We start from the raw sequence: 27,886 nt of genomic DNA, 5'->3' as shown, positions 1-27,886 counted from the left end.
AGGCCCCAGGGATGGCTGTGTCCCCTCAGATCCCAGGGATGGCTGTGTCCCCTCAGGCCCCAGGGATGGCTGTGTCCCCTCAGGGCCATGGGCATGGCTGTGTCCCCTCAGATCCCTGGGGGTGGCTGTGTCCCCTCAGGCCCTGGGCATGGCTGTGTCCCCTCAGGCCCCAGGGATGGCTGTGTCCCCTCAGGCCCTGGGATGGCTGTGTCCCCTCAGGCCCTGGCATGGCTGTGTCCCCTCAGATCCCAGGGATGGCTGTGTCCCCTCAGATCCCTGGGGTGGCTGTGTCCCCTCAGGCCCTGGGCATGGCTGTGTCCCCTCAGGCCCCAGGGATGGCTGTGTCCCCTCAGATCCCTGGGGCTGGCTGTGTCCCCTCAGGCCCCAGGGATGGCTGTGTCCCCTCAGGCCCCAGGGATGGCTGTGTCCCCTCAGATCCCTGGGGGTGGCTGTGTCCCCTCAGGCCCCAGGGATGGCTGTGTCCCCTCAGGCCCTGGGCATGGCTGTGTCCCCTCAGATCCCTGGGGGTGGCTGTGTCCCCTCAGGCCCTGGGATGGCTGTGTCCCCTCAGATCCCTGGGGGTGGCTGTGTCCCCTCAGGCCCCAGGGGTGGCTGTGTCCCCTCAGATCCCTGGGGGTGGCTGTGTCCCCTCAGATCCCAGGGATGGCTGTGTCCCCTCAGATCCCTGGGGGTGGCTGTGTCCCCTCAGATCCCAGGGATGGCTGTGTCCCCTCAGATCCCAGGGGTGGCTGTGTCCCCTCAGGCCCCAGGGATGGCTGTGTCCCCTCAGATCCCTGGGGGTGGCTGTGTCCCCTCAGATCCCTGGGGGTGGCTGTGTCCCCTCAGATCCCTGGGGGTGGCTGTGTCCCCCCAGTGCAGTCCTGCCCCCAGGGAGCTCTGTCAGTGCCCGTTTCCACTCTCAGGCTCTTAATGGAAAATTCAAATAGCACCAAACCTGGGGCACTGGGGAACCCTGGTAATAACCTTCCTCTCCCCCAGTCATACCCACTGCCAAACCCTATTTTTGGGGGAATCTCATTTATAAAGATCCTCATCCAAAGCAATTTCATAATAAAACGAAGTACATGCCAGTTCTCCAGGATTTTTTCCATCCAGACATAGAATATCAAATGTAAACAGGGCTGTTTAACCTCAAAAGTGGTGCTGATCAACATCAAGCGTATTTTTACCTTTTTAGCACTTTGAATTTAATTATGTAGCAACATTGCACACACTGTCCAAGTTTGATGCCAACTGATTTGGGTCATTTGGCTGGACCATCTGAAATGCTGGTTTGATTCTGGGGCTGTTGCACCACTGACATCTGCCTGGGATTGTAAAACATAAAAATTACTTATTTTTATGACTTTTCTTGCCAGGCCTTTACAGGTTTGAAATTCAAGCTATGTGGATCTGATCTTCCTTCAAAGTCTTTCCTGCCAGGGATTTTGTGGTGATGTCTGAAGCTTTTCTTACCTATTGAAATGGGAAAATAATCAGTATGAGAAGATAGCATTGTCATGCATTCCTCCTAGCTGGAAATTTTCTTTATTGATTGTGGATTTTTGGGCTTTTAAAAAGCTAATTTAAAAACAGTTAGTTTCTTGTACCTTCTCTCATTAGCATAACTCCTAACTGGCTGTAACTTTGGGCAATTTTGTTTCTGATATGCTGGAAGTGTTTGCAGGGAGGAGAAGGCTGAGGTGCCAGGCTGGATGGGGTTGCACTGGACACTCGGGTTCGTGGGTGATGAGACCCCCCCGAGCCCTCTGTGCCTGGGGAGGAAGGGTCCCTGTGAGGGGACAAGGATCTGGCCTGGGCCCCTGCAGCACTGAGAGCAAAGGACACCTTCTCCTTCAGCCAAAGCTGGCAGAGCCTCTCCAGCCTGGTGCAAACGGATTTCTGGATGTTAAAGACGGAAACGTCCCTGGATTTGCTTGGAACTACTTGTGTGAATTTTAATCCTTAATTGAGTTCAGCTGTAAAACCTTCGTATGACCTTTTTATGAATTAGGTGCAGACAAGTAGGAAATGTTTTGCGTTATCACTTAAAAGTACCCTTCCTGCTGTACCTTACTCCCACAAATAATTAGAGAGGAAAGTGGTAATTATATGAATCAATTGATAGCAGCATTTGGCTCAGACAATGCTTAAAAAGAAACTATAATTTAAGCTTAACATGTACTATAAAGTTGACGAAGAAAATGGAAATTTATGTAAATTCCAATAGACAATTTATAAGGTTACAGACTATGTGGGATGCACATGTTTGTGACTGTTCTTTAGGTTCAGCTATTTAGGGTGGCTTTCCAGACTGAACCAGCGCTTTCCTTTGGATTCCACCCCCTTAAAATTTAAAAGCTTTTCAATTTGAGGAGGATAAGTCAGTTGTTTGGGACTAGATTGAAACTTTCCACTTCTTTCACTGCTTATCCCAAGAAGAAAGGACATAGTCCCTGGGGTTCTTTGTGAACACGCAGTGGCCAGGACAGGGATCTCAGAGGTGCCCACTTCATGTTGTGTTCCCTAGGAGTCATCCCAGGGGCTGGGAAGTTGAGCAGATACTGGTATGCTACAAAACACACAATCATTCGAGTCATTTGCATAATTAAACACTAGGAGCCTTTAGAGAAGCAGGAGCAGTTTCTAACAGCCAGGGCACCCATCTGCTCTGCCCTAAAATTGCACATTTCTTCTTCACAGGCTCTAAGTGGTGACACCTGTAATTTTGGGTGCCAGCCTGACAGTGACGAAGGACAAAGCCCTTTGTGAGGGCACGATTGCTGGGGGGTTTGTGGTGGGCTCGGCCCTGAATGAGGGCTGGGGGCTGGGGTGGGCGCTGCACTGCACTGGCAGGGTGTGTGTCACTGCATCACCTCTGTGTGGGGAGCTGAGACTTTCTCTGGGCACTTACTCCCTCTTACATTCATTCTCAAATGGGAAAGTGAAGTGTTTTGAAAACGAGGTGGGAACCAGCAAGCCGCCTCCTGAATCACGTCCTATTCTTTTGCATTTTCAGTTGCACCGGTGCCGACTTCAGCAGCAAACATCACCTTTTACTTCTATTTGCTCTTTTCAGGAGCAGCAGAAGCCCAAGGAGGAGTGGGTGAGCTCTATTTTTATACAGCAAGCCCTCCAGTCTCAGTCCTACTCGCAGAAAACTCCCACTCGTTGAGGACTGGGTGATCAGGCTGTAAATTCCCAGTGTGGAGGTGGTTTTGCCTGTTGACATGACTGTATCAGACCAAGGCAGAATTCAGCTCTGAAAAGCCTAAATTTTGGGTTGAACACAACTTAAGTTTTGAATACAACTTAAGTTTTAAGGTTGGTGACAAGAAAAAAGAACACCTAAAGCTGTGTTTGAGAATTGCTGATCATTAGTAATCATTGTATGTTTTATATCTGTGTTTGGAATCAGTTTATAGAATATGACTGTGAATTCAGTGAAATCCCAGTCCAAATTAGGATTTTGGTCTGGAGAACCAGACCCTGGCCCGTTAAGGGCTGACAGGAAAACTAACTTCATGTGTTTTTAAAACAACTTCGTGAAACACATTCTTTAATCTGCCAATTTCCATTTTCATAAAAGTCCTTTCTCCACAGCTATTAAACATATTTTAAATATAATTTAAAAAATGTAATAACCTTTGTCATCTGTTCTACAGCTTGCCTTCAGCCAATGCACTACTTGTGAATACAGAATTTCAAATTAAATTTACTAATCTCATGGAAAAAGGACACTAGAAAATATTGCATTCAAGGTTTATACTGGCACAGCAAGCTAAGAACAACTAATTCTATCAAGTAACAAAATAAATTATACATTCCCTCTCCTGGTTGAGCTGAAATACTGCACAAAATTATTGAAAAGCTTCTCATGTAAAACCGAAGGAAAATGCCAATTAAAGCCCTGTTGCTGGTGGCACTTGGAGTGGTGAGAGCTCCGCTCTCGAGGTGATGGGAATGGAGAATCATCCCAGGAGAGGGGCCGGTCCTGAGGCAGGAGGGGCAGGAATCTTCCATGCCCTGGTGGGTGCTGTGTGGGAATTCAGGAGGGTGGATTCAGACCATAAATGACATTTTCCTCCCTCCTTTCTCTCTTCTCCATTGGCAGGGGTTGGATTTGACTTTCCAAGGTAGTGCTCATACTCCAGGGGATCCGAGAAATCTGGAGTGCCCAGCTTGGACTCTCCACCCTGAACACAACCTTTCCAAACTGGAGTTTTAGGTGGTTTTCACCCATAAAACTGGGATAGTGTTTTGAGTTCCTACCACATAAATGTATGCCGGAATACGCTACATCATTTAACAAAAATCCAACTCGTCTGGCACATTTTGTCATTATAACAGGAAAGAAACGGAGCTCCCCCTGCAAAAAAGCATTTCCAGGAATGCAGTCAGAAAGCACAACCCAGCAGCATCAGCCTCTCCTGCTGCTGTTCCAACAGTTCCAGTTGGACCTGGCTGTCTTCCTGTCCATGCTCCGAGTAAATTGCTCAGAAACCAGCCAGAAATAAATGGGGAGGAATCACCGTGCTGAAAACAGCGTGCTTTCATTTCTCTCCCCATCCAACCTCCATCTGTCTGGCCTCTGGAGCTGACCTTTATTTAATTGGGACCAGGCTGGAGGGATCACTCGAAAGCAGCACGTCCGTGTGTCTGTTCCCCACCGATTGTGAGGAGAGGGTGGTCCAGGGTGGAGCAGCTGTCTGCGACTGCCTGCTCCTGTCAGGGCTCTCAGCAGAGCTTCAGAAGGAGGTGAAACAAAGCTCTCAGTGCCAGAAAGCTGCACAGTGCTGCTCACCAGGGTGGGATTGGCATTGCAGTCCTCAGGTGCTCTGTTTTGCAGGAGAAGGGTGGTTAGAGGGAATTCCTGCACGAGAAGGGTGGTTAGAGGTGTTCCTGGAGGAGAAGAGTGGTTAGAGGGAATTCCCACAGGAGAAGGATGGTTAGAGACAGTTCCTGCAGGAGAAGGGTGGTTAGAGGGAATTCCCACAGGAGAAGGGTGGTTAGAGGAGTTCCTGCAGGAGAAGGGTGGTTAGAGGGAATTCCCACAGGAGAAGGGTGGTTAGAGGAGTTCCTGCAGGAGAAGGGTGGTTAGAGGAGTTCCTGCAGGAGAAGGGTGGTTAGAGGGAATTCCCACAGGAGAAGGGTGGTTAGAGGAGTTCCTGCAGGAGAAGGGTGGTTAGAGGGAATTCCTGCACGAGAAGGGTGGTTAGAGGGAATTCCCACAGGAGAAGGGTGGTTAGAGGGAATTCCTGCACGAGAAGGGTGGTTAGAGACAGTTCCTGCAGGAGAAGGGTGGTTAGAGGAGTTCCTGCAGGAGAAGGGTGGTTAGAGGAGTTCCTGCAGGAGAAGGGTGGTTAGAGGGAATTCCTGCACGAGAAGGGTGGTTAGAGACAGTTCCTGCAGGAGAAGGGTGGTTAGAGGGAATTCCTGCAGGAGAAGGGTGGTTAGAGGGAATTCCTGCACGAGAAGGGTGGTTAGAGACAGTTCCTGCAGGAGAAGGGTGGTTAGAGGAGTTCCTGCAGGAGAAGGGTGGTTAGAGGGAATTCCTGCACGAGAAGGGTGGTTAGAGACAGTTCCTGCAGGAGAAGGGTGGTTAGAGGAGTTCCTGCAGGAGAAGGGTGGTTAGAGGGAATTCCCACAGGAGAAGGGTGGTTAGAGGCTCTTCCCTGGCTCAGAGCTCTGTCCTTCCTCGCTCAGACCCCGTCCCTCCAGCTGCCTCTGCACCGTGCATGAGGTTTTGTTTTGGGAAGGCTGCAGGCTGCTGCCCCAGAGGTGTGACACATGAGTGAGCGAGGGGCTCTGAACAAACCTCTGGTGCTGCGTGTAGGCACTGCTCTGCCTTGGTGCTAGGGTGGAGCTCTCTCCTCCCTTGAGCACCTTTTCAAAATCAGCCTCTTTTGTGCCTCCCTGCTGTGGCCGCTGCACTCACAGAAAATATTTCTTAGATTTTTTTCCAGAAAAGGTGCTTGAAAAAATGTTCTTTAATGAAATGTTTTGGGGTGTGTAATCAGAATTTTTTTAATGATTCATGTCATAAGTGCAAAGAATTTTGGCTAAAGTTGAAGGTAAGGGTTTTTTTAATCAGCAACATGCTCATTATTCACTTCCCACTCTCAGCCAAGACAAGAAAAACAGCAGCTTTCTGATGAAAAGAAGAGGATCCATCAGGTCCCACTCACTTTTCATGAACTAAGAACTGATGTCAGTGACTGTCAGATTTAAGTGATTTTCCCCATAAATCTCCTCTTTACTGGCAAAAAGGAATCATTGTTCCCTAACACTGCACAAGCTTTTTGTTCGGGTTTGCTGTGTATAAAATTTAATGAGAACAGGCACAGAACACATCAAGAGCTGAGCATGTGTCAGTTAGGAACCGTGTGTTTGAAAACCTTTTCCTATAATTATCTCCATTTCCAGTTCCCCACGCGGGAGGATGAGGGAAGGGGGCTGTGTGCTCAATGAACAATGGCTTCCAGGAGCGCCTGGCTGCCACAGCGGGACACGGCTGAGGCCAGGGGAGAGACAGGAAGGAACTTGCATGATTAAAAGTGAGGTGTCCCCAGGGCTGTGCTTGTGTCGCTGTTCTTCAGTTTGGAGAGCCAGGGGGTGTTTATGGATTGGCTGTGCTGACTGAGCTGCTCGTGATAATCTTGTCTGCTGTCTGTTGGTCACCCCAGCTGCTCTGTCACAATTTGTGCTCTGAGCTTCTCTCAGGAAGGTGCTTCTGGTCCAGCCCTGTCCCAGGAAGGTGCTTCTGGTCATGTTTTCATCACAACATGGGGTGCACAGTGGGCAGGGTCTGGGCTGGGACACTGGGGCCAGGTGCAGGATGAATAAGGGTCCTGCAGAAGCCTGAGGGAGCCGTGCTGTCCCGTGGGATGGTCCCAGGGAAGCTCCCAGGGCTGAGGGAGCCGTGCTGTCCCATGGGATGCTCCTAAAAAAGCTGGGATTGTTCAGGTACCCACAGAGCAGAGTCACCACGGCCTCTCCCACCCACACCCCCACACCGTGCCCTTACAGACACAGCCTGTCCCAAGCTGCCTTTCCCCAGGAATCCAGGAGAGACTCCAGCTGCAGGAAGGAGGCTGCATTGCCCCTGGACAGCTCTCCTGAGCTCACTGCTCAGGGAACAAGGTGCTCTTTTGGGAAGCCTGTTTGACCCTGCAGAGCCTGAGGTGTCAGCTGCCACTCCCCAGCCTGTGCAGAATCCAGGCCTGTGGGGGAGGAAAACAAAGAAACAAACTGCTTTGGCTCTCATCGTTCAAAGCAGAAATGCATTTTTTCTGTAGGGATGTTTCTTCTCTAGAAATAGGAGTGGCCAGGTGTTGGGCCACAGGAGGGAGGGATGCAGCCAGGCTGGGAGCTGTCCTCACCACCCAGCACCCCATGAGAGGGGCAGAGCTGGGGCTGAGGGGTCCCTGGTGCTGGGGTGGAGCAGCGCTGCCAAGGGAAGAACAGAGACTTCACACTGTTTGTCAGAGATGCTCTCCCGTTTAGCCCCAAGGTGCAGAAAGGACCCCCTGCCTCCTAAACTCCTTCTCAGAGAGGTGTATGGGTCTGGCTGGATCTAATTCTAGTCCCAGGCTTGGTCAATGGTTTATTTAAAGGACTATACAAGTGCAATTGAACCTCTCTACAAATCTGTCCTGCAGGATTAAGGATGGCAAACTAGATATATGCAAAATGATTTAGTTATTTCAATTGATTATTATAATTATTAGAATAAAGGACCTTAATCAGAATTATCTGCTACACAATATAGGTAGTTATAACTACAATTATAGTGCACTACTTATTAAATCAGTAATTTCAAAGGCAGCTTAATAATTATCAAGTAGATATTGAAGTTATGCTGATGTCTGAGGGTAAATCTCTTTTGCTCAGCCTCGAGGAGTGACCTTGAGGGGTGTCCCCACACCAGGGAGGAATCTCCAGGCACATTCCCAGGAGGGGCAGAACACCCAGCCATCCACCCCATCCCTGGCAGTGCCCAAGGCCAGGCTGGACAGCCTGGGCCAGTGGAAGGTGTCCCTGCCCGTGGCAGGGGTGGCACTGGGGGATCTTTAAGGTCCCTCTCAAACCAAACCACTCCGTGATTTTAAATGTTCTTTCAATGGTTATGGGTGAGTGTTGCCCTTGGACAGGTATTTTACAACTGCAAAACTCAGCTTTTGTGATTCATCATCTTAACCCTTATGAATATTCTTTTTGAAATGTCAAGATTTGTCATCTTAAAAGGCAGAAATCAATCAGCAAGTAAAAACAAGCACAAGGAAGTATTGTCATTTTTAATGACTTTTGAGGCAATTAGAAATTGTCTAACTCCTTGCTTCTACAAAACTCTAATTCTAGAAAGTTATTGGGGGAAAAAGAGAATTCCCATCTGCTTGAAAGCTTTTCCTCAAAATCCTGGAGAGAGGGGCGGTGTTCCCTTGCACACAGGGTGACAATCCATCCTTTGTGTGAGGACAATCCAGAAATATGTTGTGATTTTGGGGTGGAAATGATGGGGATCAACCACAGGAATGAAATAAAGTATTTTCTTCCCTATCTCCAATCCTAAAGTACAGAGTAAGTATTTCATCTGGTCTACGATTGCCTGTCACACTCCAGCCACTTAACAGCTGCATTAATAAATACATAAATCATGACCTTGCTGCAATTAAACACTGAGCATGGAATTGGCATGAACCCCAGTGAGCCCAAAAGGAGCAGTGACCACTTGATTTCTTGGCTTTTACCTCGACACAGGCTGTTCAGGACTGGCGCTGGAGTGACTTTGGAAGTATTTACCAGGACTGTGCTTTAAGCTCAGCATTCAATTAATAAAAAGAGAAAGAGGTCATGCCCATAATTTGTGTTTGGCATTGGGGAACTTGAAGATTGTCAATAGCATTTAAATTTTTTCTTTCCAATCTATTAAGGTGTTTAATTTCATTTTAACCTTAAAGAGTTAGGGCTGGTAGTAGCCACCAATGCTAAATTAACATAGCTGTTTGCAGTTATTAATTGCTGTGTCTGGGTGACAAAATAAAACAAAATGACAAAATGAGCCCCTGATTTTGCCATCTCCCAGGTAGCATATCCGGAGCAGTGGTTCTGGAGCTGCGAGAAGTCGTCTGCAATTAGGAGTGAGTGATCTTTATTAACTGCCCTGTGCCATGCAAGGTGCAGCCCGTGGCCTTCTCGGGTCCCTGATTTACTGCTTTTCATTTGTTGAGTGCCTACATCAAAGCAGAGGTAATTTCCCAGAACGGGGCAGGGTGAGAGCACAACACAGCCCAGAGAGTAAATTATTACAGCTGCGTGGAGAAGCTTTTGTACAATGACATTTTATTGATGTTTCTCCCTGGTCACTCTTCATTGCATACAACAAAAATAAACTGGACGGGGAAACGCCTCGTAAACCATTTTGGTGAGTTGATCTGAATGTTTCTGATTTCTGTACCTTTGACAGCGGTGAATGTGCGAGGGAGGGTTGCCTCCAAGGGGAAGGCATGGCAGTAAACGATGCAAATTGGCAGGATTACAGGATGTAATGAATCCAAAGAAGCTTTAAAAATATAATTGGAAAAGGTGTCAAAGAAAAAAATGGTTAGTCTGTTTTATCTGTTATTGGGAGTCAAGCTTATAACCTATTAAGAAATTTGCCCTTGCCAAGGAAGAAGATGAAATGTCTCACTGAGTCCTGTGAGCACTGTTTCTGCACAGGAGCTGTGTGCAGGGGTGAGGCAGAGCTGCTGTCACGGGCTCTTTTATTGTTCCTTAATTCCTAAGGGAAGGGAAAATCTGTTTCCTAGAAAATTCTTCTCCACATTTTGATTTCTTTTCCATTTCCTTATGCTAATGGGGCTGGTGTGATGGGAAGGATGATTATGGAATTAACTGTTTTGAGCTGCTGAGCTCCTGCCTGCAGCAGAAACTGCAGGTGGGCACTGCTGTGTGCCAGGGCCAGGGCTGGGGCACAGACCCCCTCCTCGGGATGAAGCTGGGGCACAGACCCCCTCCTCGGGATGGGGCAGGGGGTCAGAGCCCCTCCTCGGGATGGGACAGAGGCACAGCAGTGTGGGATGGGGTCACAGCAGTGTGGGATGGGTCACAGCAGTGTGGGATGGGTCACAGCAGTGTGGGACAGGAGCTCAGCAGTGTGGGATGGGGGCTCAGCAGTGTGGGACGGGGGCTCAGCAGTGTGGGACAGGTCACAGCAGTGTGGGACGGGGGCTCAGCAGTGTGGGACAGGTCACAGCAGTGTGGGATGGGGGCTCAGCAGTGTGGGACAGGTCACAGCAGTGTGGGATGGGGGCTCAGCAGTGTGGGATGGGTCACAGCAGTGTGGGACAGGTCACAGCAGTGTGGGACAGGTCACAGCAGTGTGGGATGGGTCACAGCAGTGTGGGACAGGTCACAGCAGTGTGGGACAGGTCACAGCAGTGTGGGATGTGTCACAGCAGTGTGGGATGGGTCACAGCAGTGTGGGACAGGTCACAGCAGTGTGGGATGGGGGCTCAGCAGTGTGGGACGGGTCACAGCAGTGTGGGATGGGTCACAGCAGTGTGGGATGGGTCACAGCAGTGTGGGACGGGTCACAGCAGTGTGGGATGGGTCACAGCAGTGTGGCCAGCAGCACCTCACTGTGCCCAGGAAGAACACGATGCCTTTGCCCCTTGGTAGGGTGGTACATTTGGAGTGGATTGCAGGAGCCAAGGGTACAGCAGCTTCAGGAACCATCACAACAACTGATGCTGCCCTGCAGGAATTAGCCAGGGCCTGGTTTCTGTACCTGGCAGACCCCACAGTCCCTGTGCCAGCTGGCAAAGCTCCTCTTCAACTTAGACCCTGGGAGCTGAGGATAAACCTGACTGCTGAGATCATCTCTGCTGGAGAAAAAGAGCCTGCATCGAGGTCTTTGAAAGGAGAAGAGAAAAATAATTTTCTTGCAACATGGTAAAGGGTGACTAAATGGAAATGCTGAAGGTCCTTAAATAATAAAATCTAAATGAAGCTTAAAAAGGTGTCGTGGAGGTTTGTGTACCCAATCACTCAGGTGCAGGCAGTGTACATTGCTTCTTGCAGCACAAAAGCATTTTAACTGATTAACATGCTCCAGTGATTCTTTTAATTCTGCTGTTCTTCAGCTTGGGCATTTCTGTGATCTTGGCACAAAGCAGGTGGTAAATGTGCAGGTTTTTCCAGCCAGGACTGTACAGAGGTGCTGGGCTTATGTAGGAAATCTGCAAAGTAACTCAAATAGGGCTTAATTGGTGCCCAGTGACAGCAGCAATTCCTCCAGACACACCCCAGTGCCTCATTCCCAGCTGGTCTGGCTGCTCCACACCTGCAGTGCCCGTGACAGGGCTGTCCCAGGACTGTCCCCTCTGTGCCTGGCAGTGCCTGGCAGTGCTGCAGTGCCTGTGACAGGGCTGTCCCAGGACTGTCCCCACCGTGCCTGGCAGTGCCTGGCAGTGCTGCAGTGCCCGTGACAGGGCTGTCCTAGGACTGTCCCCTCTGTGCCTGGCAGTGCCTGGCAGTGCTGCAGTGCCCGTGACAGGGCTGTCCCAGGACTGTCCCCTCTGTGCCTGGCAGTGCCTGGCAGTGCTGCAGTGCCTGTGACAGGGCTGTCCCAGGACTGTCCCCTCTGTGCCTGGCAGTGCTGCAGTGCCCGTGACAGGGCTGTCCCAGGACTGTCCCCTCCGTGCCTGGCAGTGCCTGGCAGTGCTGCACTGCCCGTGACAGGGCTGTCCCAGGACTGTCCCCTCCATGCCTGGCAGTGCCTGGCAGTGCTGCAGTACCCGTGACAGGGCTGTCCCAGGACTGTCCCCTCTGTGCCTGGCAGTGCCTGGCAGTGCTGCAGTGCCCGTGACAGGGCTGTCCCAGGACTGTCCCCTCCGTGCCTGGCAGTGCTGCAGTGCCTGTGACAGGGCTGTCCCAGGACTGTCCCCTCCATGCCTGGCAGTGCCTGGCAGTGCTGCAGTACCCGTGACAGGGCTGTCCCAGGACTGTCCCCTCTGTGCCTGGCAGTACTGCCCCTGGCACAGGTCTAAGCTTTGAAGATGCTGTTGAAGTCCATTTCCAGTGGGATCCAGGGGAGGCTGAGGTTTGTTTCTTTAGGAAAACATGAATGAAGTGAGATGGATGTCTCCAGTGTGGGTCTGAGGCAGAGGTGATGCACCGGGGTTGCTGTGCTGGGCACTGCTCTCACCTGTGGGGTCTCTGCTCTGCTCACCTGCAGGCATTGGCATGATGAGTGGAATTGGGTTTTCAGGCCTGTAAAAACAAACTGTGTCATAGAAAATGTGTGTCCTATGGAATCATGGAATCACAGAATTGCAGAGACTGGAAAAGCCCTCGGAGGCCATCGATCCCAACCATTCCCCCAGCACTGCCAAGGCCACCACTGACCCTGGCCCCAAGGGTCTCTGTGTACTCAGCACAGCCAGCCCTCTACAGGGAAATGGCACAACCTTAAAACTCCTTCCCTCTACAATGGGAAAGGCACCAGCAAACCTTGTTGCTCTTTCCCAAGCAGCTCTGGTAAAAATTATGTGGTTTGGTACATCCATCTGGGGCTGAGGGGCCATCCACAGAATGGATGCACAGCACACTTGGAATTAGCTTTCAATTGATAATCCAGATGATCTTTAAGGTCTTTTGATAATGTAGATAATTTTTAAGGTCCCTTCCAACCCTAATTATTCTACCATTTATTATTTTATTTTTAAATCCCTGAGAGCAGAATAGTAATAGCCCTGGTATGCCATTAAATAATGATAAATAAAGCAATTCAAAACAACCATCAAAAAAATATATTTGATCATGGGAGGAAGAAACATGCCTAATACAGTTTCAAAATTAAATTTCAAGTAACGCTTTCAGAATCTTTGTTAGTCCCAGCCTTCCCTCTCCTCTCCTGCACAGCAGCAGGGCTGAGAGTGCCAGCTTTAATGGGCTGTTTATACAGGGGACAATAAGCAGCAGATGACTGTGGATAACTGTAATGTTGATGCAGACAGGGGTTGAAAATGTTTCTAAAGTTGCTGAAGAAGCAGGAAAGAAATGTATGTTTCTTATTTGAACGAGTTTTACCTTTTTATCAGGACAGTTGAGGAGTGTCTCCGAAATGCTGGGAGCCTGAGCAGCACCACAAATAGATCCCTGAGTCAAATGGAAATTAAGCTTTCTGCTACATTTCTGCAATAATCCATCCAAAGAGAAGCAGAAGCTACAAACCATAATAACAATAGGAGAAATTATACAGCCCCACCGTTTTTCCAGCACTGCTGTTAGCAGAACACTAGATTGATGTTGTACCTATTTTTATTTTTGCTATTGGAACAGCCTTTGTCACAGAGAGGAGGCACACAAATTTCAATAGCTCCTATGTTTTGTGAAAAATGTGGAGTGCTGCACTCATCTGACCTTTTCAGAATTTTTCATTTCAATTGCCTGGTCACCCCGGTCCTTTGCAGGAGGTTGGGCTCCCCTTCTAATGGGAAGAGGAGGAGTGCAGTGGTCAACCATTCAAAATACTGAATATTAAAAAGGTCAACGGAGTATGGCATGGCAGTGTGAAAATGAGACAATGCAATCCCAGGTACCTCCTCGCAGTGGCAAAAATTGTAGCAAGAACAGAAAATGTCACAACACAAATCCATTTCCAGAAGGGACAGGAGTGTGGTGTGCGGTGAGTGTGTCTTCACTGCAAAGTCCAGGCTGTGCTCCTGTGCTCCTGCAAAGTCCAGGCTGTGCTCCTGTGCTCCTGCAGCCTGTCCCAACCTCAGGGGAACAGGGCTGCTCAGCCAGAGGGATTTGGGATCACAGAATCACAGAGACATCAAACAGCTTGGGCTGGAAGGGGCCCTACAGCTCATCTTGCTCCAACCCCCACCACGGGCAGGGACCTGTTCCACCAGACCAGCTCGCTCAGAGCCTGAGATTTCCTCACAGTCCAATGGTGTTTGTGCAAATGATGTTTTTAAAGGGCCACAGAAACACGGCGAATGTGCGAATTCCACAATATTCTCTATTTCCTTGTCTGTGTGTGCTGTGCCATCCTGGGAGCCTCCCCTCCCTGCAGAGCAGAGGCAGGGGAGTTCACAGCTCGGCCTTTCCCATCTTCAGACTGAGTGAAAATAAAAAAAGGATTGTAAGAAGAAAAAACCCAAACTGGGCAATAAATATATCAATCTACTATTGAGGGTGGGGGGAAAGAGCAATTCTGAATGTTTGCAAACTGTAAAATTCTTACTGCAAATACAGGAATAAAGCATGAGTTTTTATGCACTGAGACATTGGTGCTGGGGCTTGGCTGGCTCAGGCCCAGCACAGCCCCAGCCTGGTCCCAGCACAGCCCCAGCCTGGTCCCAGCACAGCAGCTCCATCACTGGCCAGAGCCAGGCAGGACTCCTCAGTCTAACACCTTTCTTGGTTTGCTTTCCTTTTCTCTTTGTCAACATTCAGCAGCTCTTCATTTTCCTTTTAAAACATTTGAGAACCTGAATGATATTTACAAAATCTCACTCATAACATTTGTTGGGCTGATTGTAACTGCACAAACACTATTTTGAGCCTTTCTGGTGTCATAAAGATGTACTTCAGTAACTATTTATTTTGCCTTGAAGAGATAAGTCAGTGTGTGATAAACGGAGATCTGAGGCCCCTGGCTGAAAGTGCCCTGGTTGGCAGGCGCCAGCCAAAGGCTACAAGGAATTGCTGGTTCTAGAAGTTCCAAACCCCAGAATTAACATAAATAAGCTTTGGTTGAAAGTAGGGTTTCTCCCCAGCCGAGGCAGGAAGAATTAACTCACAGGAATCCTATCCAGCAATGAAAGTGTTTGGGGTTTTTCTGCATCCTCAGAAAAAGGAGCTGTCTCAGCCATGTGGAGTTATTAATGGAACCACAGAATCCCAGACTGCTTTGGGACTATAGGTTCCCCAAGAAATACCATAAAACCCCCAAAATAATACATTCATGACAGAAAGAGGAACTTGGCTCATCACCCACTGCCACCCCTCGCCCTGAGGGACGCAGGAGGCTCCCTGTGTGCCTTCCCTGCAGGGCTGAGCAGGGACACCCCTCACCTAGCTCTCTCTGGTCTATTTCGGGGTTTATGGGACATAACCAACGCTTCAGGCTCCGTTTGCAAGGTAATGTTCAGGAAATGCACGTCCCCACTCTGTGCCAGCCTGGGGGAGGAGCCCTCCCGTGAGGCAGAGCCAGCCTGGGAGGGGAACGGCCCAGGAGGCTCTGAAACACGTCTTGTGGCTACAAACCAGAGAGGCTTACACCCAGAGTGATGGATCTGCAGGAGCTGAATGCCCTCTGCCCACTGTGCCTCACACAACTGGCTCCTTCGCTCTGTCTGTGACAGCAGAACGTGTGGCACCTGCTGAGTTTTGTGGATCTTCATTTATTCCTTAGAGATCCTTTATATTCCTGATAGTTCCAAGTCCCCCTTGATCCCGACTCGAGGCTGATGCTAACCAAGTATTGTTATTTCAAAACCACAATTGCATTACTGACTCATCCTTCATTTCCTGTCATAATGATTGTAATAGTTATTTTCTCCATGATAAATATTACATGGTGGTTTTTGTTGGTTTTTTTTTTTTTTTTTTTTTTTTCTCTCACAGGTATTTCTAGTTGCCTTTTTATTTTTTTAACTTCAAACTCTCATGTCATCAGCCACTACTCGGCTCCCCTGGGAGCACAGATCTGTTCAAGCAGCTTTAAGTGCCTGGAGAAGAATAAGAGCAGCCAGAATGGGAATGGGGGCTGCCCGTGGGGCTGCCTGGGGGGGACCAGAGCATGGCTGGGGCTCACGGTGCCACACAGCCCCTGGCACCAGGGGCACTGGCTGTCCCCAGGGAAAAGCATCTCCCTGAGCTTCTGCCAGCTCATTGTAGGCTCCCAGAGTGGTTTGGGTTGGAAGGGACCTTAAAGCCCATCTTGTTCCACCCCCTGTCTGACCTGGCATGTGACATTTCCAGGGGTGGGGCAGCCACAGCTTTCCTGGGCCTCACCCAGGTGACCTCCGCCTCAGAGGGAAGACTTTTTTCCCAATATCCCACCTAAACCTGCCCTCAGTGGTGGGAAGCCATTCCCCCTTGTCCTGTCTCTAGCTCCTGATGAACAGTCCCTCTCCAGCTCCCCTGCTGGAGATCCAGCAAGAAATCTGAATTATGGGAGATTGGTTCAAGCTTCTCAGAGCCCCTTGAGATGCCTTCAGATCAGGTCTTCCTAAACCATTCCCCTGCTTCTCTGCTGGGTGTTAATTATTACAGCTTGCAACTCAGGAGTTCTATTCTCAGTCACATCCCAGTTTTATTCCAATACATCTGAATGGCAAATTATTCATTTGCTCTAATCACAGTAGGGTTAGGATCTTCGGCATGCCAGCGACAATATTAATTGCCTGGTGTGTGGTCTTCTGAAGAACAGAAGTTAGAAAGAATGATTCCACACCCCAAGTCATTAGGAGAAAAGCTCAATTCATTATCTGGGCGTTATTATTACTAATGACATAGTAATAGACTCCATACTAACAATAAATATCTTTTTACCAGCTCAGTGTTTTACTTAATAGCCTTTTTAACTGGCAGCTGAAGGCTTGTGCCCCCCAGCTTGCTCTGCCTCTCGTGGGAGCTGCTTCCTTCTCCAGAGTGAATCCTGTGTTTTGCAGGGTGTTGAGGGGAATTCATATTAGCAGTTTCCGTGTTGGTGTGCTGGGTGATTTTTGGCCATGTCTGTGTGTTTGGGCAGGAGGTGTGCACTGAGCTCCCGGCAGGGCAGGGGGATAAGGCAGCCCAGCAGCGCTGCAGGGGCTGCCCTCCCAGCCCCCACCTCCTGTCCCGCTGTCCAGCCGGGGAGAGAGGACACACGGACATCCCTGTACCTCTAGGGCACCCCACGGCACTGGAGCTGTTGGCAGAACCCAAATTTTCAAGACTTTATGAGAAAGCTCTTCTGGCATGACCCTGAACTCAACCCTGCCCAAGGGACCTGACGATACCAGGGCATGAAGCAGATTTTTTGGGTTTTTTTTTTTGCATTGGGCTTGGTTTTGCCCCAAGGGAAAAGGGCTGTGCCCCTCTCCAGGCCACCTCACGAAGCAGAGCAGGGCTTGGTCCCCAGCAGGGAAGTCAAACTCAGCTTTGTACAGTGGGTACTGCTGGATGGGTTTGGGGTTTGGGCAGGCTTGGGGCTGTTCAAGGCCAGGACATGCCCTCCCCATCTTCCCAAACCCTCAGAGCACAGGCCAGGCTGCTCTGCACTCCTGCAGCTCTCCTTCCCAGCTGAGGCTGCTTCCAAGGGACCTGGACACCGGAGCTGGGGGAGCCCAGTCTGCTGCACCCTGCACTCCTGCCCTGGAAGGAGAGGGACAGGGACAGGGACAGGGACAGGGACAGGGACAGGGACAGGAGCATGCTGAGGTGGGGACAGGGTGAGGTCTACTGGTTTCCATCCAAGAAATGAATTCCCCTCCCTTGTGGCATTTAGGAGTGTTTCATGGGGTGAGAGCCCCTGGGGCTGCTCTGTCACCAGCGCTGCCGCCCATGGAGTGGGCACTGTCCTGCTGCTGAGGGCACTGCTGCAGAGCAGCCCACTGCATCCCAAACCTCTGTCCCCATCCCAGCGGGAATCTGCTCGTGGAAAAACAACATGAAGAGACATTTCATTGCTGTATCTTTTTATTTCCAGTCACAGGTATACCAAGACAATTCTGGTGGTGCAGTGGAATACAAAATGATTTATTAATGGCAGGAAAATCTGCACCCTTGGATATATCCCAGAGCAAGTTTGGAGTTATTGGCAGGGTCATTACCAGCTGTTCTATTAGCAAGACCAGGAAAATAGATATTTTTACTTTAATTGAATTTCATATGAGTTGCAACCTGGCCTTTAACAAAGAGGCGTCATTTGAATTTATCACAGAGCCAGGCACTGGCTTTAGGCTCTTGGATTTCGTCTGCAGTGCTGCTGAAGACATTTTACCCCAATTGCATTCTGGCTTTGAATGCAGAAACCTTAACTAGAAAATCATCAGCACTTTTGCTTGGGTGTTTTCTCATTCAGCTCAGCCTGCGCCCAGCAGGGACCCAAGGTCTGGCACGTTTTGCTGTCCCGCAGCTCGGCGGGCAGCACAGGCTGCTCCATGCCTGCTGCAGGAGCCTCCCTGCTGCAGCCCCTGGAGCTGCTGGATCCTCACCTCTCCTGGGCTCCAGCCCAGCCCTGGCTCCTCACAGGGCTTGGTGTCCTCGCAAGCTGAGGGAAGGGAAAGGCCTGATTCACTCTCACGGGAATTACAGCAGCTGACCTGGCACCTCTAGTAACAAAATTATGCCGTAGAAAAGCAGGTTAGTATTTTAAACATAGTGGAACTGTTTGTAATTTGTTTGTTTATAAAACAAATACCTACTTGGTATGACATTACATTGTTGAATTACTTATTTACAGCTCCAAATACCTGTGTTATTAGTGCTGCCTGCTATTGCAAACACCAAATTAATGTTCACTTATTTCTCCACTTAGGTTGTGGAGATTGTATTATGACTTCATCAATTGGCTGTGTTTTTCAAAGAAACTTATTTCAATCCAATTCCTTATGTCATGTTCCAGCCAAATGAAAGCAAAGGCCCCCATATTGTAGGTGAAATCTGTAATGCTGCGGCTCCGGAGTGACGCCTTAAACAATCAAGCTAAATCTGTCAGGGGACTTTTAATACACTGCACTGATGAAGCAAGAGTATTAAATTTATTCAACCATGAAGAAGGCTTTGATTATCCTACACCTCAGCTGTGCCAGTATGTGTTGACCATGAGTGAAAAAAAACAGGAGAAAATGAAATGTGATTAGTTCCTGATGGGCTGAAATTCCTTTAATACGCATAACAGGGAGGGGAATTCACATTAACAGCTTCCATCAAGAATTTATTTTTTTCATATCTACTCCACTACACAATGAATCAGTGTCTCCAAAGGCTGATAACGTTCTTATCAATACCTGAATGGGAACAGGTGGGATGACACAATTATTGCTGGTGTATTGTCTGCATTGTGCATGGCTCCTGAGCCCTGGAAATGTGCCCCCCAATTTCACTCTGAAAACAGAAGTGGTGGTTGTTTTTGGTCATTTTTTAATGTCATTAGATTTGATTGAGCAGATTGGAAAATTGATTAAGTTACAAGGTGTTAAAAATTATTTTTGAGCTGAAGCTTAACAAAAGCCTATTTTTAAGAACTCAATAAAAAAAAAAACAAAACCTGTAATGCAGTGAGTGAAACATGATTATATGCAAAAGGCATTGTCAGCAGCTGGAAAAATTATGAGGAAGTTTAAAGGCTAATTATTAATCACCTGGTTTTGGCAGCACCACAGAATTCATCTCCCTGTGTCCTAGGGGGGTGCTGGGTTTGCAAAGCTGCAAATGGTAGTTTATCTGAATAATTTTTAAGAAAGGTTCTGGCGCCCACATGCACAGCGCCGACATTTACAACTGAATTATTACAACTCCATGTTGTACTTCTCTGCTGCCTCCGCACTTGTTTCCCACCTGCTCATTGTCGGTGAGGGAGCGCAGGAATTTCAACAGAATTCACAAAGTGAGAAATCGAGTTTCAGATGCTCAGCATCGGTAATTTGCGTGCATCACTTGTGGAGGGAAAAGTGGTGTGTTCACAGGGAAGCATGGAGCCAGAAGAGAAAATGAAAAGGCACTGCTGGGCAGGTGCTGGGCCTGCACCGGGCACAGGGGCTCCATGGTCACCTGTAATCGTGGAGCCCCAGCCTGGTTTGGGTTCACAGGGACCTCAAACCCACCCAGTGCCCCCCCTGCCATGGCAGGGACACCTCCCACTGTGCCAGGCTGCTCCAGCCCCAGTGTCCAGCCTGGCCTTGGGCACTGCCAGGGATCCAGGGGCAGCCACGGCTGCTCTGGGCACCTGTGCCAGGGCCTGCCCACCCTGCCAGGGAACAATTCCCAATTCCCAATATCCACCCTGCCCTCTGGCAGTGGGAGCCATTCCCTGTGTCCTGTCACCGCATGCCCTTGCACACAGCGTCCCTGTGAAAGGTGGGATGTCAGCTGGGTGGGTGCTGGGATTGATGCAGATCCTGCAGCACCAAGGCGCTGCTCCCCCCGGTCCCGCGTTTGACAGATGTGAGAGCTGGAGAGCTGGAGTGCTTTAGTGGCACTCGTGCTGACGATGATAAATGCAGTCTTCAGCTGGCAACTTCAAGGTTCGCTTTTTTTTTTTATTTGAAGAGGAACATGCATATGGTTAAAAACACAACATTAATAATCCTTCCCTGCAAGCAAGATTGATACACGCAGCATAAATCCTCCTGCAGCCTGCTGGCAGACACAGAGAGTTTCTCCTGCCATCAATATTTGGGCTGAGGGTTGAAGTGCGAGTGAGGATTTTGTTTCCCTTTCAGAGGTGCACCCTGCAGGCGCTGGGCAGCCCTGCCCAAGGAGCAGAGCAGTCAGAGATGTGCCACAGCCTGAAGGGAGGCACAAACTTCTCCTCGCAGCACTGGGCTCCACACGGGGCTTGGAGGGGCCGGGGTCTCAGCAGCAGCAGTCCCACCCCTCGCATGAACAGCCTGGGCTGGTGCAGAGCAGGACGGCAGGGAGCTCTTCAGGACTCATTTTGTCAATGCTTTATTTCCTAACAATTACAAAAACGTTCTTCCCGGTGTGTGTGAAGGTGTCACTTAGGGTTTAACGAGGCTGTGACCCGGCAGAGGGGCCCTGGCAGCAGCCAGGACTCCTCTCTCACCTGTCCCTTGGGGCATTACCCTCTTATCCCACCTGCTGTTCATGGCAACTGCAGCCTTGGTGCTGAGCCTCGAGCACGGCTAGGGGAGGGTGATGTGGGAGCAGAAACCTCCAGCCCTGGTGTTGTGGTGTCCTGCACCATCCCAGCCCAACCTCCCTCAGGGATGTTGTGTGAGCAATCCTGGCACAGCAAAGAATCCCCCAAAGCTGCGGAATGAGATATTTGGCCTTTACTATGCAAGAGACCTTTTAATCTCCCATTTCCTTACAGAAGTTGTGAGTATAGGGCTGTGAAAACATGGCCCCACCCACAGTAAATGGGAGCCAAGCCATTCCTGAGCATGTGAAATAAATTTGGGGTATGGCAGGGAAACCGGGAAAAGACAAGACACGCTGAGCATCAGACAGGAAAATGAACAAATGCTGGAAGTGCAGCCTTGATGGGAGCCTCAGAGGTCTCTGTGCTCTCTGAGCTGAGTGCTGGCTGAAAGAGGCTGGAGCTGCAAGCAAATAAACGTTCTCTTGTTATTTGATTTCTCCTGTGTTCATGGAAACAAAAATTGTATTAAGAAATACCTGACTTCACTATCAATTTCTATTCCCCACAGAAGCTCAGCCAGGGCCCCTGGCTTTGGCCTCACTGTTTAGTGCTCTGTGAAATGTTCCATTGTCTGCTCCTTTTCCTCCTCACTCAGACGTGGATACCAGGTGAGAAACAGGAGTCTCGTATTTCCATAGCTCTTCATGAGGTCCTTCCTCTTTTCCGAAGGGTTTTTGAGCAATGAAGAGCCTCATCCTCAGCGACGTTCTGCAGACAAAAGCAGAATGCAAAGGAAACACAAACACAAGTGTGGGAATACCCGTGGTGGTTCTTGGTGAGCTCCTCTGGCCTGGGACCTGCAGAGCAGTGAGGAGCAGAGCTTGGCATGGCGTCCCCACGTTCCAGGAGCCCGTGGTGCCGAGGCCTGGGCTCTCCCTGTCAAACACATCTGATCCCTTCTCTCTAAATGGCTTTTGGAGGTCCCACAGCTGCTGCCCCTCCTGGCTCTGCGGCTGGAATTCTTCTGCTGCCTCTGGCCACGTTGTTATCCCTCCTGCTGATAGCCAGATAAAAAAGAAATATCTTGTTAAGCCTGTTTTGACTTAATTCAGGTTTTTTTCCAGCTACATTTAAGACTTAGACTCCATCTCCAGCTTTGTGGCCAAAGAGAGGAGGCAGAGGTGGTTCTGGGGAGACAGCTGCGGGTGTTTGTGTCTTTGGGAAGTGCTTTGAAGGACACCTGTGCAGAGACTCCCTGTGCCGGGCTGGGGGGCCACGGTGCTCGAGAGAGGGACCTGTGGAGGGAGGTTCTCTCTGCTGTGCAGAGCCCTGGCTGTCTGGAGCTGTCCCTGGGCAGAGGTAAAGCAGATCCCACCAGGGAAACTCTGGGGAAGAGGAGCAGCAGGGAACAGCCTCCAGGCCAAGGCTCAGGGATCATCGTGGCACGGCTCCCTCCAGAGCCATTTATGTGTGCAGGGAACAACAGGAACCTCCTGAGCCTCCAGGGACAAACCTCCGTGGTATTTTCTCCCAGAGCAATGGCATTAAAGCGGGATGAGGCCAGGATGAACCTCCCAGTGCCAGGGAAGGGTTTGTGCAGCTGCTGTCCTCTGCCCTGGAGTCCCCCTGGAATAAGCATCAACAGGGATGTGCTGAGCAGGCCCTGGATCTCATGTCAGCTGCGAGGAACCCTGTTAATATTTCACTAGGATTCAGACAAAAGCAGAGATGAAAAAGTGAGAGATTCACAGTGTCACAGAGGAATATTTGCTGATGGAGAGGCAGGCAACTTTTTTTAAAAACTATGGGGGACATTATTTGCAACTCATTCCCGAGAAGAGAGAAGTCCCATGACAGGTTTCAAATCTTTGGCACAGCTTTATAACTTTATCAAAGAGAGGCATCAAAGCAAGAACTTTGTTCTGAAAAAAAAAAAGGCAGAAAAATAATCTATAGAAACCACAACAAAATATAAGATCAGGGTAATCATGTTGTACCATCAGAAAGGTGCCATTTTTTGTGCCTTTTGTGATGTTTTCTTTGTGACAGTTTGGTCTCAATGGCACAGTGAAAATAACTTGCTTGTCTTGTGATTGACAGGAAATTTAAATTCTTGCAAGCAAATGCCAGCAGGAAAACAATCTCAGCCCACATATTGCACACCTTAACGTGATACTGGATTGAACCATCCTCCTTGGGAGTTAATGGGTAATTGGACCCATATGGCACCCAAAAAAGTGCAAATTTGGGTTTTCAGCAGAAGAAGTCACCTGGGAAACTGTCTACATTTAGTTACTTATCAATATTCAATGCTATTGCCAAGACAGGATAAAGGCATAAGATGGAAACTTGAGAGCTTGAGATAACACAGGCCAAGAAATGCAGCAAGAGAGAATTTAACTGCTGCAGCTTCTTCTGGTATTGACCTGGCCATCATAACAGAAATAATGTCAGCTGTTTTCTGCAATGCCAGCACTGACCAGGCCAGGGATGAACACTGTTAACACCGCTGCCTTTTATAATCTTTTTCCCCCCCTCTCTATGTGTTTGATTAAAAACCATATCAGTATTTTTCTCTCCCCCTTTTTTTCCCCTTATTTCTTTCTCTGACATCACCTTTCCATCAGTTATCTCTGGGTGGACTCTCAGTGAAGGAGCAAGTGCACCGTGGCTGCTGCTGGGAGTTCAGCTGGGAAAGTTTAGTGCCATGAAGCCAACCTGACAGTGGGCAGCTCTTCCTGGCTCAAGGGTTGGTAGCTGTGAGGAATGCAGAATGAGAAATGTCTCCTTGGGAAGCAGGATGTGACCCCAGGGCTGGTGGGGACCAGCAGGACGGAGCTGATGGCCAGCACAGGCCTTGCTCCAGAGCGAGGGGTGATGCTGCTGCTGGGATCTCAGGAAGGCAGGGTCAGCCTCTGTCCTTTGCTTCCTTCCCACGAGAAGGAAAGAGGAAAGGAACAAAGCTGCAGCAGTAACTCTTGGCTGGTTATCGACACCCAGCTTGGCAAGGGCTCCTGTGGCACTCCTGGAGCATCAGCAGAGAGCACTGATCCTCATTTCCTAAAGACTCCCACAATCACTGAGGCTGGAAATGCCTTTTCAGTCCAACCATTCCCCTAGCACTGCCAGGGCCAGCACTGCTGAATGTGCCCAAGTGCCACACGTTATTTGAGAGCAAATCCCTTCCCTGCCAGGCAGGATCCCCTCCCTCTGATCCTCAGGTAAAGTTAATCCTCAGGAAGGTGTCTCCTCCCCGCTGCTGGCAGTGGAGTGTTTTCTGCACCTCCATCCTCTCTTTGCAGTCACATAACCTTGGCAAAAAGGTAATTTATTTGTTTTATTTTGCCTTGAGACAGCTATGTCCAGGCACGCTGGCCTCAATTTTAATTGATTATGCTGCAATTTCCCTCAACTCCTCCAGCAAATATGATGCAGTGCTGCACCTCAAGCACCTGAGCAGGAACCTGCTCCGAAGACCTTATCATTCCCATTTTTCACACATTCTTTTTGTGCATGTGTGTTTGGTGTTTCACTCTTATCTCCCAGCCTGCTGCAATAAACCAGTATTTCTTAACAAGAGCCATTCTCAGTCTCAGACCTAATAAAAAGTCTGTTTCACACAAGGAGCCTGCTGGCCCTTCCTTTTCTCTGATGAAAGTTGTTGTTGTTTTGCAGCTGAAGCAAACAGAAAGCGTTTGTGCCCATGCTTCAGTCAGTCTGGCACTGATGAGAGGCTTGTTCCAGCACACACAGGCAGCACATCAAAACATTCACAAGAAAACAATGATTTTGCTCTCCTTCAGAGGCCTGCCTGCCCCGGCGCAGGGCCCTGGGGATGCGCCCCATCAGCTGCGTGGGGCCAGCCCCAGAGGTGCCCTTGGCCACTCCTGCAGCTGGAAAGGAGCACCCGGCCCCACCTCCCCACAGCACAGCTGGCACAGCTGGCACAGCTGCCCAGGGCGCTGCTCGGCCACCATCCCTGGGAGAAAACGTGCTCAGTGGCACGTGGGGACACGGTGTGACAGTGACCATGGTGCTGGGCTGAGGCCAGACTGACCCCGGAGGGCTTTTCCAGCCTCAGGGACCGAGATTCCACGGGATTCTGGGTGGTGCCCAGACAGAGGCGCTGGGCAGAGCCCCAGCCTGGCACCAGGGGGACGGTGGTTCCTCAGTGACTGCTGGAGCAAACAGGGGTGAGCTGCAGGCCCCGTGGTGCTGCTGGGCTCCCCAGCAGGGCGTGGGGCTTTCCTCACACCCTCCCTCCCCATGCCCCGAGCCTCGCAGGTGAGGCACGGCACGGGGGTGGCACCGGGACGCTCGCGGATTGTTCTCGCACACACAGCCCTGAGTGGGACTGCAAAGCTGAACGGGACTGAGGCATCCCCTGTGGAAAAGCCACCCCATGGAATGCCTTCTGCAAATAAAAGTGGTGGCAGCAGTGCCAATGTTTTATACACACACACGCCTTGTTGGGAAGGTTTTGCTGCTCACACACAGCTCTCGTGTCCATGCCAGGAGCTGTTGATGTTAAAAACCTGCGACTTGGCTATGTCAAGCCCCAGTTTTAGATAAAATTCTAATAAATAATGTCATTTCTTTACTCATTTACTTTAGCAAATAATTTTAGGGATGACTGAATCCCATGCAGAGCACGCTGCTTCAATGCAACGGGACTAATTAAGAGATTTCAGATCTAAAAAGTGTTCAAACACATTACAGGAACAGCTTTAGGTACGCACACCATCTCTTGGAGAATTTTCTTCTCTTTAGCAGGTCCTTGAGGACAACTCCTCTGCAGAGCTGCCTTCCCCCAACCCTGGAAAAGGCAAATCCTGGCACATTCCAAAGAGGAGGGCTGAGTTCATCAGGGTGGTGGAGCTCCTGTTCCCCTTGCTGAGAGGAGCAGCCCAGTCCCCCGGACAGGGGCCCTGCCCTGTGCAGCCAGGACTGCTCTGAAGTGCTGGCAGATGCTGGGCTCTGTCTGGGCCTCAGCTGCAGCTGACTCGGGGGATTTGGACACTTCAAAGCTCTCTGTTGATTATTTTCTCCATGTTAGTTACATTTGAAAGTCAAATGATTCTTCAATGCAAAATTCTATTGTCATTTAAATCAGGTTTGTTTTAAAACATCAAATAAAGTTCAATAAAATTTTGGTTTTAAAACACAGAAATCAAGTATTTCAGTCAAGCGACACATTTTGTTTCAGCAGTTTAAAAGGAACCTTTTTGATCTTCCATTCCCAAAGAGCTTGTCCAAGCAAAGCCATTAGTGTTTACACTTACAAAAATAAAGACTTTGAAGAATATCATCATGACAACATTTCAATTTCATTAACACAAAATAGTTTTACTAATTCAAAATGACTTTAAATTGTGCTAGAAATTTTTATTTCTTTTCATTTCAATTTGCAAACGGAAAATTAATGCATTGAAAAAGAAAACAGATCCTGCAGATACATAGGAATTATCATTTGTTAAGCCCAAACCAAATTTTGCTTTAAAGTCAGAGATGATTCAAAACATTAGCACTAATTAGAGTAAAATCTGGGGATCCAAAGCAGCTATGCTCAAATAATTTAATTTACAATATTACTAAAATCATTAGGCTAATGATAAATGGGAGCCCAATGGGCATTGAGTGGGAGCAGGGAAAGGATGTTTTTGGATTTGAGTGAATGCCAAGAACGCTGAAAGTAGGAAAGGTCCCTCCTGGTGGGGCACTGCCTGTGCCAGCAGAGGTTTGGGTGTGGGAGGGGTGCCTGAGCTCGCTGCCAGCCCTGCTGAGCTGGCACTGCCCGAGTGTCCTGCAGGGAGGGACAGCAGGAGCCCTCTGGCACCGCAGCTCGCTGCTTTTCCAGCTGCTGCCAACAATCCCAGTGTGCTGAACCACTGCACGGCCAGGGCTGTCCTGGAGGCTCCTCCTGCACGGGCTCACCACCCCACAGGCTCAGCTGAGGGCACGACTGCTCCTGCCTGCCCCACGGGTCCACGAGCCACTTGTTTCCTTCACACACCTGGCACTGATGTCAAGAGATAATTCTTGCCTTATCCTGGAAATCCTTCTGCCTGCAGAAGGTGACAGCTGCTGATGAAATGCCAGCGTGGGCCAGCCAGCCACGGCTGTGGGCTGTCAGCTGGGATAACTGGAGGGCTCAGAAGGTTTAATTTCAATTGGGAATGACTTTATATGGCAAAACCGTGAGCGATAGGGTTATAACAGCAGCTGACAAATGTGACCACATCACTTCATGTTTGCTTCTGGTTAACTAACTCTTCTTTCTTCCTTTTACACTGCTGGACTCACGTTTCACTTTAGATCTTCCAAATCCCCGCAGAAGAGATGCTCCCAATGTTTGCCTTCTGCAGAGCAACAAACCCAGAGGATCCCCAGCTGATGCTGCTCTCTGCAAACAGCAGCTCACTCCCTTGGTTTAAGCTCTAAAATGGGTGAGCACAATCCCCATGGCAAGGCCAAATACACCTGGAATGTGGTGCAGCTGGAATTGCCAGAGGATAGAAACGCACCATCCTCTGACCAGACTGGTCAGCCTCGCCATAAATTCTGTACTTTTTGAAGTTCAGGGAAGTGGGATTTTACAATGCCCCATGCAGGTGTGCTGCTGGAAGTCAGGAAGTGCCACTGCAGAGGCTGGCTTTGGTCCTGGCAGAGCAGCTCCCTGCTCAGAGAGGGGCTCAGAGGGGTTTCAGCAGGACATGGCCAGCAGGTCACAGAGCCCCCTTCCCCTGGCCACAGCTCCTGTGTCCCCCTCCCTGCCTGCAGCCTCCACTGACTGCAGGAAAGCTGGGGAAAAGAAAGAAACAACCCTGAGAATGTCACCCTTCTCAGCTGGGGAAAAGGTTTGGTTTGGTGGATCGCATTGGGGGCTGTCTGTCTGGTTCAGTTTTGCAAGAGGAGGACTTTGATTATACAGAAATGTGAACTCAGGAGCTCTGAAAGTGAGCAGCATGTGAGCCTTCACCACGTTTCCTTTTCTGAGTGCCCATCCCTTTATTTTTCTCTCATGACTCCTTAGCTAACATGACGTTAATTGTGATTGGA

General features: G+C 49.6%; 1 long non-coding RNA gene across 3 annotated transcripts; it reads left to right on the top strand.

Annotated features, from left to right (window-relative positions):
- The first annotated feature begins 901 nt into the window (after positions 1-901).
- Positions 902-4,526, top strand: LOC128811506 (uncharacterized). 3 transcript variants are annotated; one of them, XR_008438364.1, is made up of 4 exons: positions 902-976; positions 3,020-3,106; positions 4,115-4,228; positions 4,351-4,526. It is a non-coding gene; the product is annotated as an uncharacterized LOC128811506 (long non-coding RNA). The 3 variants fall into 3 exon arrangements; XR_008438365.1 differs by lacking the exon at positions 902-976 and adding an exon at positions 2,832-2,857; XR_008438366.1 differs by lacking the exon at positions 902-976 and adding an exon at positions 2,842-2,965 and having other exon boundaries at positions 3,080-3,106.
- Positions 4,527-27,886: the final 23,360 nt, after the last annotated feature.

Source organism: Vidua macroura, chromosome 9 (assembly GCF_024509145.1).
Source record: "Vidua macroura isolate BioBank_ID:100142 chromosome 9, ASM2450914v1, whole genome shotgun sequence".
Classification (NCBI taxonomy): Eukaryota; Metazoa; Chordata; class Aves; order Passeriformes; family Viduidae; genus Vidua; species Vidua macroura.
Note: the sequence above shows the minus strand (reverse complement) of the source record. Positions and strands in the feature narration are given on the sequence as shown.